Source organism: Salmo salar, chromosome 07 (assembly GCF_965601325.2).
Source record: "Salmo salar chromosome 07, fSalSal1, whole genome shotgun sequence".
In the NCBI taxonomy this organism is placed as follows: domain Eukaryota; kingdom Metazoa; phylum Chordata; class Actinopteri; order Salmoniformes; family Salmonidae; genus Salmo; species Salmo salar.
Genome location: NC_138297.1, coordinates 45,352,501 through 45,369,091, shown reverse-complemented (window position 1 = coordinate 45,369,091; position 16,591 = coordinate 45,352,501). Strand labels below are relative to the sequence as shown.

Genomic DNA, 16,591 nt, shown 5'->3' with positions numbered 1-16,591 from the left:
AGATCTTGCATGGAGCCCCAGGCCGAGGGAGATTGACAGTTCATTTGTGTTGTCACCTTCTCAACAAGCTGCTTGGCGATGGTCTTGTAGCCCATTCCAGCCTTGTGTAGGTCTACAATCTTGTCCCTGACATCCTTGGAGAGCTCTTTGGTCTTGGCCATGGTGGAGAGTTTGGAATCTGATTGATTGATTGCTTCTGTGGACAGGTGTCTTTTATACAGGTAACAAGCTGAGGTTAGGAGCACTCCCTTTAAGAGTGTGCTCCTAATCTCAGCTCATTACCTGTATAAAAGACACCTGGGAGCCAGAAATATTTCTGATTGAGAGGGGGTCAAATACTTATTTCCATTATTAAAATGCAAATCATTTATTACATTTTTGACATGCGTTTTTCTGGATTGTTTTGTTGTTATTCTGTCTCTCACTGTTCAAATAAACCTACCATTAAAATTATAGACTGATCATTTCTTTGTCAGTGGGCAAACGTACAAAATCAACAGGGGATCAAATACTTTTTTCCCTCACTGTATATACAGTATTTTATACCATCTATTGCACCTTGCTTATGCCGCTCGGCCATCGCTCATCCATATATTTGTATGTACATATTCTCATTCACCCCTTTAGATTTGTGTGTATTAGGTAGTTGTTGAGGAATTGTTAGATTACTTGTTAGATATTAATGCACTGTCATAACTAGAAGCACAAGCATTTCGCTACACTCGCATTAACATCTGCTAACCATGTGTATGTGACAAATAAAATTTAATTTGATTCCTATAAGACAGGTAAATTACCAATCCTGGTGCTAGGGTTTGAAAATAGAAGAGTGCAGGCTTTAACAGGTCGAAATTGCAAACGAGCATGCTTTTGACAATTCCACTGGCTTAATGCCAGCCGTAAATAGAGCCCTCAGTGTTATGCAACAACAACTCATAGTATTTTTAACACTAGGAAGTGTATATAGTTTACACCAATGATGTTATGCAACAACACCTCATATAGTATTTTTAACCATTAGACCAAGAGGTCAGCATCTCTTGACAAGGTCACTCAGTGTATGGGTTAAGGACGTTAACGCCCCCACTAAGCCATGCCTCTCTGACCCTTCCTCTAAGGTCAGGGTTAAGGTTTGGGATAGGGGGAAAAAAACTGGGATTGAACACATGACCCTACGGAGCCGGAGCTCAAACCAATCAGCCATCCCCATCGACAACGCCCTAGTAAAACCCAAGCCTACTTGATGGTAATATCGCTCACCGTTGCCCCTTGTGGCTGGCCAGTTTCGAAGGCATCTCTCGACGTCCTGGGGATCTGGACGAGCGTCAAATATCGCCTTGGATCTCCCCCTTCTCCCTCTCTCTATATCCTCTCTGCCACCTCTCCCTCCTCCTACCGCTCCCTCTTCCCTCCCTCCATCCCCTCCTGTCCAGAGGACCCTGTCTACCTACCTATTGGGCTCCCGAGTGATGCAGCGGTCTAAGGCACTTCATCTCAGTGCAAGAGGTGTCACTACAGTCCCTGGTTCGAATCCAGGCTGCATCACATCCGGCCGTGATTGGACGGTGCACAATTGGCTCAGCAACTTGCCTAGTTAAATAAACGTTAAATAAAAATATATAAATAACCAGACCGTCATGTCACCCTCTCTGACCCTAATAGTGATAATGCCTTATACCTCCACCTGCTGCCTTTCCTGGAACAACCCAGAGGCACACACGTCCGTCGTCCGCAAAGATGTTCACATATGCGCACACACACACACACACAGATGACTACTCCACCACGCTTGCAATTCTGACCAAGTCATAAGGCATGCTCATACTGTCTGAATGTGTCTCTGCTATAGAAGGCTAAAGAGCTATACAGTGGATCAGTGCCACATATGCGTATTGAACTAACACTTGTGAACACAGTTCTCCAATTCAGTATAATGTATGTGGCCCAAGAGGGAATCAAACCCATAAACCACAGCTCATAATCCAACCTCCAACCAACTGAGACATCAAAACCATATGGAACCATTAGCTAACATTATATTACATGCTGTCACTGTGAGAGCAGAGGCTGACTATGCAGCTCTGAACGGTCCCATTGTCAGAGAGAGAGAGAGAGAGAGAGAGAGAGAGCAGGGGACATGGTCTATAATGGCTGTGCCGCGTACCATAATTGACAACATGCCATAAATGTCGCCATTAGGGTCGCCAGCGCCTCTGACAGGGACTGGCTCAGGTTGCTATGGTTACCTCTGGTCACCGAGTTGAGGGCTGGGAGGGTTTGGGTCGGAGTAGGATGAAATACCCCCCCCCCCCCAGAAATGTGTCTAGTCAGTTATGACCCTAATGGTTAAGGTTAGGATTTGGGGAGGGCAAGCTGATCCTAGATCTGTTTAAAAAGACTCCAGCCGCCCCAAGCCATAGACTGTCCTCTCTGCTACCGCACAGCAAGCGGTACCAGCGCACCAAGTCTGGAACCAACTGGACCCTGAACAGCTTCTATCCCCAAGCCATAAGACTGCTGAACAAGACTGCTAAATAGCTAATCAAATGGCTACCCGGACTACCTGCATTGACCCTTTTTGGCACTGACTCTATTGCACAGACTCTGTACACACACACTTTCACACACACACTTTCACACTAACCACATACGCTGCTGCTACAATATATTATCCGTCCTGTTGCCTAGTCACGTTATCTCTACCTATATGAACATACAGTAGCTACAGTACCTGAATTACCTTGTGCCCCTGCACATCGACTCAGTACTGGTACTCCCTGTATATAGCCGTGTTATTTTCTACTCCCTATATATAGCCATGATATCTTTACCCGTCGTTGTTATTTGTGCCACTATTTATATATTTTTATTTGATCTTATCTTTAACTCTGCATTGTTGAAAAAGGACTCGTAAGTAAGCATTTCACTGTTAGTCTACACCTGTTGTTTACGAAGCATGCAAAATAAATGTTGATTTGATGATACATTTCTCCCTAAATGTCTGAGAGGCTGCATCCTGTCCCTTGGTAGTCACTAGACAGCCATGCTAAGAGAGACACCATTGTCTGTTTATGTTGAACAGACCAGCATCTATTTGATTATAACTCAAGCTAGGTTAGGGGTAAGGGGTAATGGTTAAAAGGTTGTGCTAATAAAACGGACAGTTTTGCTTAGAAAATACTCTTCTCCAGTGCTTTCGGGCCAGATAGCTTCCGTCCCTGCTTCCCAGCCAAGTCCAGTCCCCAGAGCAAAACACACAACCGTGTTCACCCCATGCATCATGAAGGTCCATGTTCACAGTCAGGAGAAAGAGAGAAGTGGAGGGAGAGAGAGGTGGAGAGAGAGAGAGAGCGCGCTAGCGTAATGAGGATGTTTTCTGTCCGCGGTTCAGTCATCATCAGGTTTGTGAACCGGGGGAATAGCAGACGCGCGGTCGGCAGCAGCAGCTGTGTGCTATTGGAATCACATCTGAAAGTTTACACTCTCCATCCAGTTCTTTTAAAACATTGTGTTTAGATGTTGTTTTCTGGCGCGGGCGGAAACTCAGGGAAGGAAAGAAAGAAAGAAAGTAAGGAGGAAAAGGAAGAAGTCTTTGGCATGAGTTGGCTCATCTTTGAAGTGATTTGGAGACAGATGACATGTTAAATTAGAGAGAAGTGGCGGACCTCTGCTTTGACTAGACGTTAAAAGAAACTAAATTCTGCACAAAGATAAACACTTCACACATACACACAAACACACCAGCGAACACACACACCAGTCCCCAAACTACCAAGATTACCTCGGCTTTTCTGAAAATGTGTTTGAGATTCGAGGTGCTTAAAGACTTTTTCACATCTGTAAAATTTCCACCTAATCTTCCAACTTTTCCAAAAGCTGAGCAGAAAAAAAAGACATATTTAAAAACATCAACGATTACCTTACTGCCAGAACGCCTACAAAGGAGATTAAAAAAGTCAACTTCCATAAAAACAAAATCAATGGCTAACACTTCCACTGTCTCCTTCCTGAAGTGATTCATAAACAATTCAGTAAATTATCATAATATAATAATGGTCATAAGAGAAATAAACCCCTGCTGTTAATGACCTACTGAGAGGGTAAATGGACAATCACATGAAGCAACAGACAATCCCAGTGTGAGAGAGCATTGTAATTGGATGACACACACACTACACAAGCACAGGCGTGCACACACGCTCGCTCACACGCACGCACACACACACACACACACACACACACACACACACACACACACACACACACACACACACACACACACACACACACACACACACACACACACCTCCCACTGAGGCCAATACTCTGTAAACCAGTGTCTAGTGGTGTAAATAGGCTGATCTACATGGAGTTTTATTGTTGTGCCCACGGGAGCAGATGTCTCTGGCATTCCCTGAATTGTATCCCTGTTTTTTTCTAAACCCCCCCCCCCAGTTTAAAGTGAACACCAGATGGATAGACTTTGTGTTCTGTGCTCAGAACCTCTTTAACTCATGATCACAATTGACCGTCACATGTGATCTGCAGCCTATTCCCTCTCTTTCTCTAGCCGTCTTCCCCCTCTCTCTTTCCCTCTCTCTCTTTTTCTTCATAACTCGCTCCCTTGACTTCGTTCTTTCTGACAAAGTCAAATAAATTTGATCAATCTCTCCCTCTCCATGCTCTTCTCTCTCTTTCTCACAGACATAAATACAGGAGCCTGGGGCCCTGCTCTGAGATGAAGGGCCTCCCCTAGTGTTGCTTGCTTCAACAGCCTAGAGAGAGAGAGAGGGAGATCGAGAGAGAGAGAGAGGGGTGGAGAGAAAGGGAGAGATCACGAAGGAGACAGAGGGAAGGAGAGACAGAGAGAGGGAGTATTATTTCATGAAGTGCTTTGGAGCCTGGGGGGATTGAGGAGTAAACCTCACAGCTCTGTGTGTGACAAGGCCATGACCTTTCAGAACCTGGGACACACACACACACCCTGCTTTCATCTGATGACGGGGTGTGTGAGAGCACTCTCTCAAACATTCGCTGAGAGCGCTAAGCTTTTTACTCGGGCCCGCCGGACGGACGGATACACAGGCAGCATGGGAAGGAGGGTGGGAGCTCAGAGGTAGAGTGATTGGGGGCGACAGGGGTATATCGGGCAGCAGGGGGAGGCGAGGTGAGGGGCGAGGGGGGTAGAGAGCCTAGCCTGTTGGGTTCGACAGAATTCAGCATTGTCACCGAGGGAGCGCAGGCAGGCAGCTCATTCTGTTGATCTGAACTGATCCAAAGAAACAAAAATGCATTGTTCCTCGCAGATGGAAGCCAGTGTCGTCAAGGTAACCACATTAATCTCCTCTTTCTGTGCTTCCTCTCTTGTCGAGCGGTAATCGGTGCGCTCCTTTCACTGCAAAGCCGGCCTCAAAGCCAGGCCTCTAACTAGCCCCCTAATTAGCTGCAATTACAATGAAGACAACATGATGAGATAATAGAAATTTGCAAAATAATGACATACCACGGCAAAATATTCCTCCTCCTAAGCACCGTTTTTTCCTCTCTAGAGCTCCAAAATGAGCTTGGGCCCTTCTAAAGCTGGGGCTGGAAAATGGTGCTGTATTATGTTCCACAGAACCCCATTGTCTACCTCCTGTTTCCCTCAATCAACAGCCTATTGTCCTGTTGTTTAAATAAAAATGACTCAAATACAGGCCACATAATGATGCCCTCTACAGTACCACTGCATACAGAACAGAAAGGAGGAGAGGGGAGAGAAAAGGAGAGGAAAGGAAAGGAGAGTGGAGGAGAGGAGACGAGAGGAGAGGAATATAGAGGTGATGAGGAGAAGAGAGGAGAGATGTACAGTGTCTAAAATATAGAAAAGGTCATTTACAAGACAATTAGGAAGAAAGAGGCCTTACGGTCACAGGACCTCACACTCCAACCAGAGAGAGAGAGAGAGAGAGAGAGAGAGAGAGAGAGAGAGAGAGAGAGAGAGAGAGAGAGAGAAAGAGAGAGAAGAACAAACATCATTGAAAAGAAGGGAAGATTGCAACAGAGAGAGAAAAGGAGTTATGTCCCAGAGTGTTTGTCCTCATCTGGTTGGATCAAATTGAACAGTCCTCTCAGTGTGTCACACTACACGCCTTTGTCACATCAAACACGCACAGGGGTAGACAGAGAGAGGGAGGGACAGAGGGAGAGGAGGAGGAAAGACAGAGGGGGAGAACAAGAGGACAAGGAAGGAGGAGAGAATAGGGCCGGGGAGAAAAAAGAGTCGATTGAAAGAGGATGGGGGAGGAGGTTGTGGAGTGCACACGTGGTGGACTGCCACTTAGCAGCACCTTAGCCACATCCCATGTATAATGGAACACATCATAAGTATTTTTCCTCCTGATAGTAGTTTATAAACACACCAGTTACCATAAAGGTAAAGAGGAGATATAAGCAGGTTCAGAAGACCTACGGTTCTGACAGATGACCTGCTACAAGGTACAGATGTTTTCATCAGCTTGACTGTGGCTCACACTCTTTTGATGTCTCCACTCCCATCATTAACAACACACACTCATTAAGACAAACACACACGTTCACATGCACACTTAAATCTAGATATTCAAAAGCCGACCAAATCAAGAGTTTGTTGTTTTCTCCTCTGTCCTCTCCCTCCTATTAGTGTCTTCCTCATGCAGTATCATTAGTATGTGATAATTGTGAAGTAGGCCAATTAGTCGCAGTGTAATTGCATCCAAACATCAACGTTGAAAAATATAGAGGTGTCCTCATTTATTCCTGAGAGAATCGTGTCAAGAGCGACTTATAGTCAATTAACATGTTGGCTCAGTAGTTGCTTTATTGTAAAATATATATATATTTAAAAAAAATTAAACATACCTTTCATAAGATATCATGGAAATATCTGTATCTGAGATATTTTTGGACTTCAAATAGGTTATTTTGAACAAAAATGTACAGTTGAAGTCGGAAGTTTACATACACTTAGGTTGGAGTCATTAAAACTCGTTTTTCAACCACACAAATTTCTTGTAACAAACTATAGTTTTGGCAAGTCGGTTAGGACATCTACTTTGTGCATGACACAAGTCATTTTTCCAACAATTGTTTACAGACAGATTATTGCATTTATTGTATCTCTTTCTCTCTTGTATCACAATTCCAGTGGGTCAGAAGTACATACACGAAGTTGACTGTGCCTTTAAACAGCTTGGAAAAGTCGAGAAAATGATGTCATGGCTTTAGAAGCTTGTGATAGGCTAACTGACATAATTTGAGCCAATTGGAGGTGTACCTGTAGATGCATTTCAAGGCCTACCTTCAAACTCAGTGCCTCTTTGCTTGACATCATGGGAAAATCAAAAGAAATCAGCCAAGACCCCAGAAAAAAAATTGTAGACCTCTACAAGTCTGGTTCATCCTTGGGAGCAATTTCCAAATGCCTGAAGGTACCACGTTTATCTGTACAAACAATAAAACGCAAGTATAAACACCATGGGACCACGCAGCCGTCATACAGCTCAGGAAAGAGACGCGTTCTGTCTCCTAGAGAGGAACGTACTTTGGTGCAAAAAGTGAAAATCAATCCCAGAACAACAGCAAAGGACCTTGTGAAGATGTGTCAAAGTGGCTTAAGGACAACACAGTCAAGGTATTGGCGTGGCCATCACAAAGCCCTGACCTCAATCCTATAGAAAATCTGTGGGCAGAACTGAAAAAGCGTGTGCGAGCAAGGAGGCCTACAAACCTGACTCAGTTACAGGAGGAATGGGCAAACATTCACCTAATTTATTGTGGGACGCTTGTGGAAGGCTATCCGAAACATTTGACCCAAGTTAAACAATTAAAAGGCAATGCTACCAAATACTAATTGAGTGTATGTAATCTTCTGACCCACTGGGAATGTGATGAAAAAAATTAAAGCTGAAATAAATCACTCTCTACTATTATTCTGACATTTCACATTCTTAAAATAAAGTGGTGATCCTAACTGACCTAAGACAGGGAATTTTGACTAGGATTAAATGTCAGGAATGGTAAAAAACTGAATTTAAATGTATTTGGCTAAGGTGTATGTAAACTTCCAACTGTATATACATTTGTGGTCCATTCTTCATTGGTTCTTAAAAGCATTGATTGAGGCTTCTTTGAATTCTATGTTTGGACTTTGTGAAATTCCCCAGGTCAAATCATTTTTTATTCATTATTATATTTGTTATTATTTCTATCCAAACAACGCACAGAACGGGAGGACAAGACACCAGACGTCCCTGCATCTCAAGGTTTTTAAATTAGGAAGTTTGAAATCAGTGTACAGTAGGGACCATTGCAATTTGTGTTTCATTTTCTGTTCAACATATTTGAACTCTAACCTGTTGCACTGCATCTATGAAAAACAACAACTGTATGTTGCCAGGGTTGGGTAGGTTACTTTCTAAATGGAGTCTATTACAGTTACTAGTTACCTGTCCAAAATTGTAATCAGTAATGTAACTTTTGGATTACCCAAACTCAGTAACATTATCTGATTACATTCAGTTATTTTTAGATTACTTTACCCTTAAGAGGCATTATAAGAAGACAAAAATGTATGTTACCAATTGAACGACATCTATTGCAGGATAAATCTATGTTAAAGTTTACATAGCTGGCCATATATGGATGTTAAATTTTACTTTAAGGGTTGGTTATGCAGGCTTCTTCTAATCTAACCCATCGGTTTCTACTACATATAATATTACGATTAAATTATATATTTTCATTAAAAACCAAAGTCTATCAGAATTTCAGTCATTCCAATAAATGTTATACCCCTTGACCTTCAAGAATAGGACATGGAAATATGTATAGATTAGCCAAATTGTTTGACTTGAGCATACCCCCAAAACTAAGGACTTATTAGCCAGCCCTGATCTGTTGTTTATGATTTTGTTGTCATGGAGGACTGATTGGTCTCATTGATTCGAGTTGAAAAATAAACGTTGCGCTCATGGACAGGCATTCTTTGAGCACTACTGAAAAGTGCTATTTACATGTGAAAAAGGAATGCCTTATTATCACAGATTCCCCCGGTACTGCTGCTCCTTCCGTGCACCAGCTCCGGAGGTCTACGTCACCGGCCTCTTGGCGTCACTGAACTGTTTCATTACACACACCTGGTTCCCATTTCCCCTGACTAGTAAATTGTATATATGTGCCCTTTGTTCACCATTGTCTGCTCGATTATTGTTCCCATGTCCGTTGGTCTGTGAGTACCTGTGCTTTGTTATTTCGGCGTTCGAGCTGCGTGTATTGTGCACTTGTTATTACGGGTCTCGTCCTGTGTATTGTTTGTGCATTTGTTATTACGGGTCTCGCCCCGGGTAGTGTATTGTTATTACGGGTCTCGTCCCATGTATTTATTAGAGGTTTAACCTCGCTCTTTTGTTTTGGGTTACATCCCTGTGTTTTTGTATACATGTTTGTTTTGGGCTTCGTCCCCGTGCCTTTCATGGCATGTTGCATTTTTGGGTGGAGTATTAAAACCCCCTATTACGTATTCCTGCACCTGTCTCCAATCATTTATACAACGTGACAGAATAACCGACCCTAAATGGAGACATCGGGAATGACCTGTCCAACGCTGCCGCAACTTCGGCAGCTGCAACTGGCCCATCCGACGGCGCTGCAACTGGCCCGTCCAACGACGCCGCAACTTCGGCAGCAGCAACTGGCCCGTCCGACGTCGACGTAACTTTGGCAGCTGCAACTGGCCCGTCCGACGATGACTCAACTTCAGCATCTGCAACTGGCCCTGACTCACCCACACCGCGTCCCTGTGGTCGTCCTCGAGGTTGCTGTCGTCCCGCTGCTGGTGCAGCACATCAGGGGTGGGTTCTGTCACGGATTCCCCCAGTACTGCTGCTCATTCCGTGCACCAGCTCCGGAGGTCTACATCACCGGCCTTTAGGCGTCACTGAACTGTTTCATTACGCACACCTGGTTCCCATTCCCCCTGATTAGTAATTGTATATATGTGCCCTCTGTTCACCATTGTTTTGTCGATTATTGTTCCCATGTCCATTGGTCTGTGAGTACCTGTGCTTTGTTATTTCGGCTTTCGTGCCGCGTGTATTGTGCACTGGTTATTATGGGTCTCGTCCCATGAATTGTTGTGCATTTGTTATTACGGGTCTCGCCCTGTGTAGTGTATTGCGGGTCTCGTCCTGTGTATTTATTAGAGGTTTAACCTCGCTCTTTTGTTTGGGTTACATCCCTGTGTTTTTGTATACGTGTTTGTTTTGGGCTTCGTCCCCGTGCCTTTCATGGCATGTTGCATTTTTGGGTGGAGTATTAAAACCCCCTATTACGTATTCCTGCGCCTGTCTCCAATCATTTATACAATGGGACAGAATAACCGACCCTAAATGGAGACAGTGGGAATGGCTCGTCCGACGACGCTGCAACTTTGGCAGCTGCAACTGGCCCGTCCGACACCGCCGCAACTTCGACAGCTGCAACTGGCCCGTCTGAAACCGCCGCAACTTTGGAAGCTGCAACTGGTCCGTCCAACGCCGCCGCAACTTCGGAAGGTGCAACTGGTCCGTCCAACGCCACCGCAACTTTGGAAGCTGCAACTGGTCCGTCCAACGCCGCCGCAACTTTGGAAGCTGCAACTGGTCCGTCCAACGCCACCGCAACTTTGGAAGCTGCAACTGGTCCGTCCAACGCCACCGCAACTTTGGAAGCTGCAATTGGTCCGTCCAACGCCGCCGCAACTTCGGAAGCTGCAACTGGCCCGTCCGACAACGACTCAACTTCGGCATCTGCAACTGGTCCTGACTGACACGCACCGCGTACCTGTAGCTCATTCCGTGCACCAGCTCCTGAGGTCTACGTCACCGGCCTCTAGGCATCACTGACTGTTTCATTACACACACCTGGTTCTCATTTCCCCTGATTAGTAATTGTATATATGTGCCCTTTGTTCACCATTGTCTGCACAATTTTGTTCCCATGTCCGTTGGTCTGTGAGCACCTGTGCTTTGTTATTTCGGCTTTCGAGCAGCGTGTATTGTGCACTTGTTATTACGGGTCTCGTCCTGTTTGTGCATTTGTTATTACGGGTCTCGCCCCGTATAGTGTATTGTTATTACGGGTCTCGTCCCATGTATTTATTAGAGGTTTAACCTCGCTATCTTGTTTGGGTTACATCCCTGTGTTTTTGTATACGTGTTTGTTTTGGGCTTCGTCCCCGTGCTTTTCATGGCATGTTGTATTTTTGGGTGGAGTATTAAAACCCCCTATTACGTATTCCTGCGACTGTCTCCAATCATTTAAACAACATGACACATATGCTGCATTTGCTATAGGCCTATTGTTTACCTTTTTGTTGGTGACACTTTGATATCTTGATTATATGCGTCTCACAAAACGGTCTCCACACCACTGTTTTGGTAAAACAACTGCGGGATGGGCCTGGAGAAATGGAACCACACTCAGATTAATAGACAGAGCTATGGATACAAGGACTGACCATTCATCAAAATGATTGTTTTAACCATGTTATGAGGTTAGACAGGGTTTGTTTACATTTACAATGTTTACAAACATAGGAGAAAAACAAACTTATATTTTGGGTTCTCAAATCAAATCAAATCAAAATGTATTTGTCACATACACATGGTTAGCAGATGTTAATGCGAGTGTAGCGAAATGTAGCGAAATGCTTGTGCTTCTAGTTCCGACCATGCAGTAATATCTAACAAGTAATCTAACCTAACAATTTCACAACAACTACCTTATACACACAAGTGTAAATGAATACGAATATGTACATAAAAATATATGAATGAGTGACGGCCGAACGGCATAGGCAAGATGCAGTAGATGGTATAGAGTACAGTATATACATATGAGATGAGTAATGTAGGGTATGAAAACATTATATAAAGTGGCATTGTTTAAAGTGGCTAGTGATACATTTAATTACATGATTGACTGTAGACCCTGACACATACCTCTCATGTCTGAGCCGTTGAATTGCAACTACACTTTTTCTCTATACTGATGCTTAGCTTGTTTGATTGCCTTGCGGAGGGAATAGCTACACTGTTTGTATTCGGTCATGTTTCCGGTCACCTTGCCCTGATTAAAAGCAGTGGTTCGCGCTTTCAGTTTTGCACGAATGCTGCCATCAATCCACGGTTTCTGGTTTTGGAATGTTTTAATAGACGCTGTGGGTACAACATCACCGATGCACTTGCTAATAAATTCGCTCACCGAATCAGCGTATTCAGCAATGTTGTTGTTCGCCTTATGCGGAACATATCCCAGTCCACATGATCAAAGGAATCTTGAAGCGTGGAATCCGATTGGTCGGACCAGCGTTGAATAGACCTGAGTGTGGGTGCTTCCTGTTTTAGTCTCTGTCTATAGGCTGGGAGCAACAAAATGGAGTCGTGGTCAGCTTTTCCGAAAGGAGGGAGGGGGAGGGCCTTATATGTGTCGCGGAAGTTAGAATAACAATGATCCAGGGTTTTGCCAGCCCGGGTTGTGCAATCGATATGCTGATAGAATTTAGGGAGCCTTGTTTTCAGATTAGCCTTGTTAAAATCCCCAGCTACAATAAATGCAGCCTCAGGATATGTGGTTTCCAGTTTACATAGAGTCGAATTAAGTTCTTTCAGGGCCGTCGATGTGTCTGCTTGGGGGGGAATATACACGACTGTGATTATGATCGAAGAGAATTCTCTTGGTAGATAATGCGGTCGGCATTTGATTGTGAGGAATTCTAAGTCAGGTGAACAAAAGGACTAGAGTTCCTGTATGTTGTTATGATCACACCACGTCTAGTTAATCATAAGGCATACACCCCCCGCCCTTCTTCTTACCAGAGAGATGCTTGTATCTGTCGGCGCGATGCGTGAAGAAACCAGGTGGCTGTACCAACTCCGATAGCGTGTCTCGAGTGAGCCACGTTTCCGTGAAACAAAGAACGTTACAGTCTCTGATGTCTATCTGGAAGGCTACCCTTGCTCTGATTTTGTCTACCTTGTTGTCAAGAGACTGGACATTGGCAAGTAGTATGTTCAGGAGCGGTGGGTGATGTGCCCGTCTACGGAGCCTGACTAGAAGACTGCTCCGTCTGCTCCTTCTACGGCGCAGTTGTTTTGGGTCGCCGGCTGGGATTCAATACTTTGTCCTGGGTGGTAGGTCAAACAGAGGATCCGCTTCGGGAAAGTGGTATTCCTGGTCGTAATGTTGGTGAGTTGACGTTGCTCTTATATCCAATAGTTCCTCCCGACTGTATGTAATAAAACCTAAGATGTCCTGGGGTAACATTGTAAGAAATAACACGTAAAAAAACAAAATACTGCATAGTTTCCTAGGAACGCGAGTGTGACAGTTGAACTAAGCTCATGAGCCATTTATAAGTTATGTTCTTCAAGAATCCATTGATATACAGTACCAGTCAAAAGTTTGTACACACCTACTCATTCAAGGGTTTTTCTTAATTTTTACAATTTCCTACATTGTAGAATAATACTGAAGACATCAAAACTATGAAATAACACATATGGAATCATGTAGTAACCAAATAAGTGTTGAACAAATCAAAATATATTTGGTATTTTACATTCTTCAAAGTAGCCATCCCTTGCCTTGATGACAGCTTTGCACAATCTTGGCATTCTCTCAACCAGCTTCACCTGGAATGCTTGTCCAACAGTCTTGAAGGACTTCCCACATGCTGAGCACTTCTTGGCTGCTTTTCCTTCATTCTGCGGTCCAACTCATCCCAAACCATCTCAAATGGGTTGAGGTCTGGTGATTGTGGAGGCCAGGTCATCTGATGCATCACTCCATCACTCTCTTTCTTGGTCAAATAGCCCTTACACAGCCTGGCGGTGTGTTGGGTCATTGTCCTGTTGAAAAACAAATGATAGTCCCACTAAGCTCAAACTAGATGGGATGGCGCCTCGCTGCAGAATGCTGTGGTAGGCATGCTGGTTAAGTGTGATACAGTACAGTAGATAGTATAGAATACAATATATACATAGGAGTAATGCAATATATGTAAACATTATTAAACGTAAAAATTATTAGTGTTCCATTTATTAAAGTGGACAATTATTTCAAGTCTGTGTATGTAGGCAGCAGCCTCTCCGTGCTAGTGATGGCTATTTAACAGTCTGATGGACTTGAGATAGAAGCTGTTTTTCAGTCTCTCGGTCCCAGCATTGATGCACCTGTACTGACCTCGGCTTCTGGATGATTGGCAGTGGTTTGGTGAACAAGCAGTAGTTTGAGTGGTTGTTGTCCTTGATGATCTTTTTGGCCTTCCTTTGACATCGGGTGATGTAGGTGTCCTGAGGGCATGTAGTTTGCCCCCGGTGATGCGTTGTGCAGACCTCACCACCCTCTGGAGAGCCCTGCAGTTGTGGGCTGTGCAGTTGCCATACCAGGCGGTGATACAGCCTGACAGGATGCTCTCAATTGTGCATCTGTAAAGGTTTGTGAGGGTTTTAGGTGACAAGCCAAATTTCTTCAGCCTCCTGAGGTTGAAGAGGCGCTGTTGCGACTTATTCACCACACTGTCTGTGTGGGTGGACCATTTGAGTTTGTCGGTGATGTGTATGCAGAAGAACTTAAAACTTTCCACATTCTCCACTGGTATTCCGTCGATGTGGATTGGGGCGCTCCTTCTGCTGTTTCCCGAAGTCCACGATCATCTCCTTTGTTTTGTTGACATTGAGTGAGAGGTTATTTTCCTGACACGCAACTCCCAGAGCCCTCACCTCCTCCGATCATCCGTTCACCTACTCTGCGTCTCACAAAGACATAGAGGTTGGAACGAAAAATCTCAAATTTGGTCTCATCAGACCAAAAGACAGATTTCCACCGGTCTAATGTCCATTGCTCGTATTTCTTGGCCAAAGCAAGTCTCTTCTTATTAGTGTTCTTTTGTAGTGGTTTCTTTGCAGCAATTCGACCACGAAGGCCTGATTCACACAGTCTCCTCTGAACAGTTGATGTTGAGATGTGTCTGTTACTTGAACTCTGTGAAGCACTTATTTGGGCTGCAATTTCTGAGGCTGGCAAGTCGAATTAACTTATCCTCTGCAGCAGAGGTACCTCTGGGTCTTCCTTTCCTGTGGCGGTCCTCATGAGAGGCAGTTTCATCATAGGGCTTGATGGTTTTTGTGACTGTACTTGAAGAAAGTTCTTGACATTTTCTGGATTGACTGACCTTCATGTCTTAAAGTAATGATTGGTTGTCGTTTGTCTTTGCTTATTTGAGCTGTTCTTGCCATAATATGGAATTGGTCTTTTACCAAATAGGGCTATCTTCTGTATACCACCCCTACCTTGTCGCAACACAACTGATTGGCTCAAATGCATTAAGAAAGAACTTTTAACTTTTAACAAGGCAAACCTGTTCATTTAAATGTATTCCAGGACACTAACTCATGAAGTTGGTTGAGAGAATGCCAAGAGTGTAGAAAACTATCATCAAGGCAAAGGGTGGCTACTTTGAAGAATATAAAATCTCAAATATATTTTGATTTGTTACTACATGATTCCATATGTGTATTTCATAGCTTTGATGTCTTCACTATTATTATACAATGTAGAAAATTGTAAAAATAAAGACAAACCCTGGAATGAGTAGGTGTGTCCAAACTTTTGACTGGTACTGTATACTGTATATAATATATAAGTCCAAAAATGGATGTAGCAACTACAGATTGCCCCTTTAAGTCTATCAAAAGTGTACGGGTTTGAGCATCTGTCCATTAGGCCTATGGATTTATTTTATCAAAATGAATTAGATTGAGCAATAATAGCCCCACTTTTATTGCATAGGCTTGGATCTGCGCTATGCAGCTGTTGCAAGAGCACATTTTTCTTAGGCTGTCCACTGGTTTCAAAAACAATGATTGATAGGCAGCTTAAACTTATTGAATTCAACCATTATTGGGTTCAAATACACATTTAGATTTGTGAACAGCCATCCACAACAACCACAATCTATAAGGCGCAAATAGCTAAATGAGAGAGCAGCAGTGTGATTCACATCAATGCACTATGTAGATATTAAACAATAAGTGATATCCGTATCGCTGTAGACTACTACACCACGGCTGTCATCCTTACCTCCAAGTGTTTATTCAAATTGGATAATCTTTGGATGCCGACAGCAGTCGTACCATTGGAAGACATTGCTTGGAATGTTGCCTACAAAAGCCTATTCCTGCTCTTTTCCCGTGATCCATCATATACATTTGGTGTGTCACCATAGTGGTCTCCTTTTTTCAATGCTGATTTGAATGTCATTGACAGGTTTAACATTTTTTTTAAATCGCAAACATCCTTTCTGAATTTAAAAGTAATCCTCGAATTAATCATCTAGTTTTTCAAAAGTATCTAATCTGATTACAATAGTTTTGCTGATAACGTATGGATTACAGATACCGTTTTTTTGTAATCTCTTACATGTAACGGATTACATGTAATCCGTTACTCCCCAACCCTGACCCAAGCCGGGTCAGTTTGATGCAGTAACTGAAGAGGATGGAGGTTAATATGAACAACTAAGGAGAGAGAT

General features: G+C 43.6%; 1 protein-coding gene across 1 annotated transcript in view; it reads right to left on the bottom strand.

Annotated features, from left to right (window-relative positions):
• The window catches only part of LOC106609328 (transcription factor SOX-5), a 326,155-nt gene that overhangs the window by 129,008 nt on the left and 180,556 nt on the right, over positions 1–16,591 (bottom strand). The gene's annotated exons all lie outside the window — the stretch shown is intronic.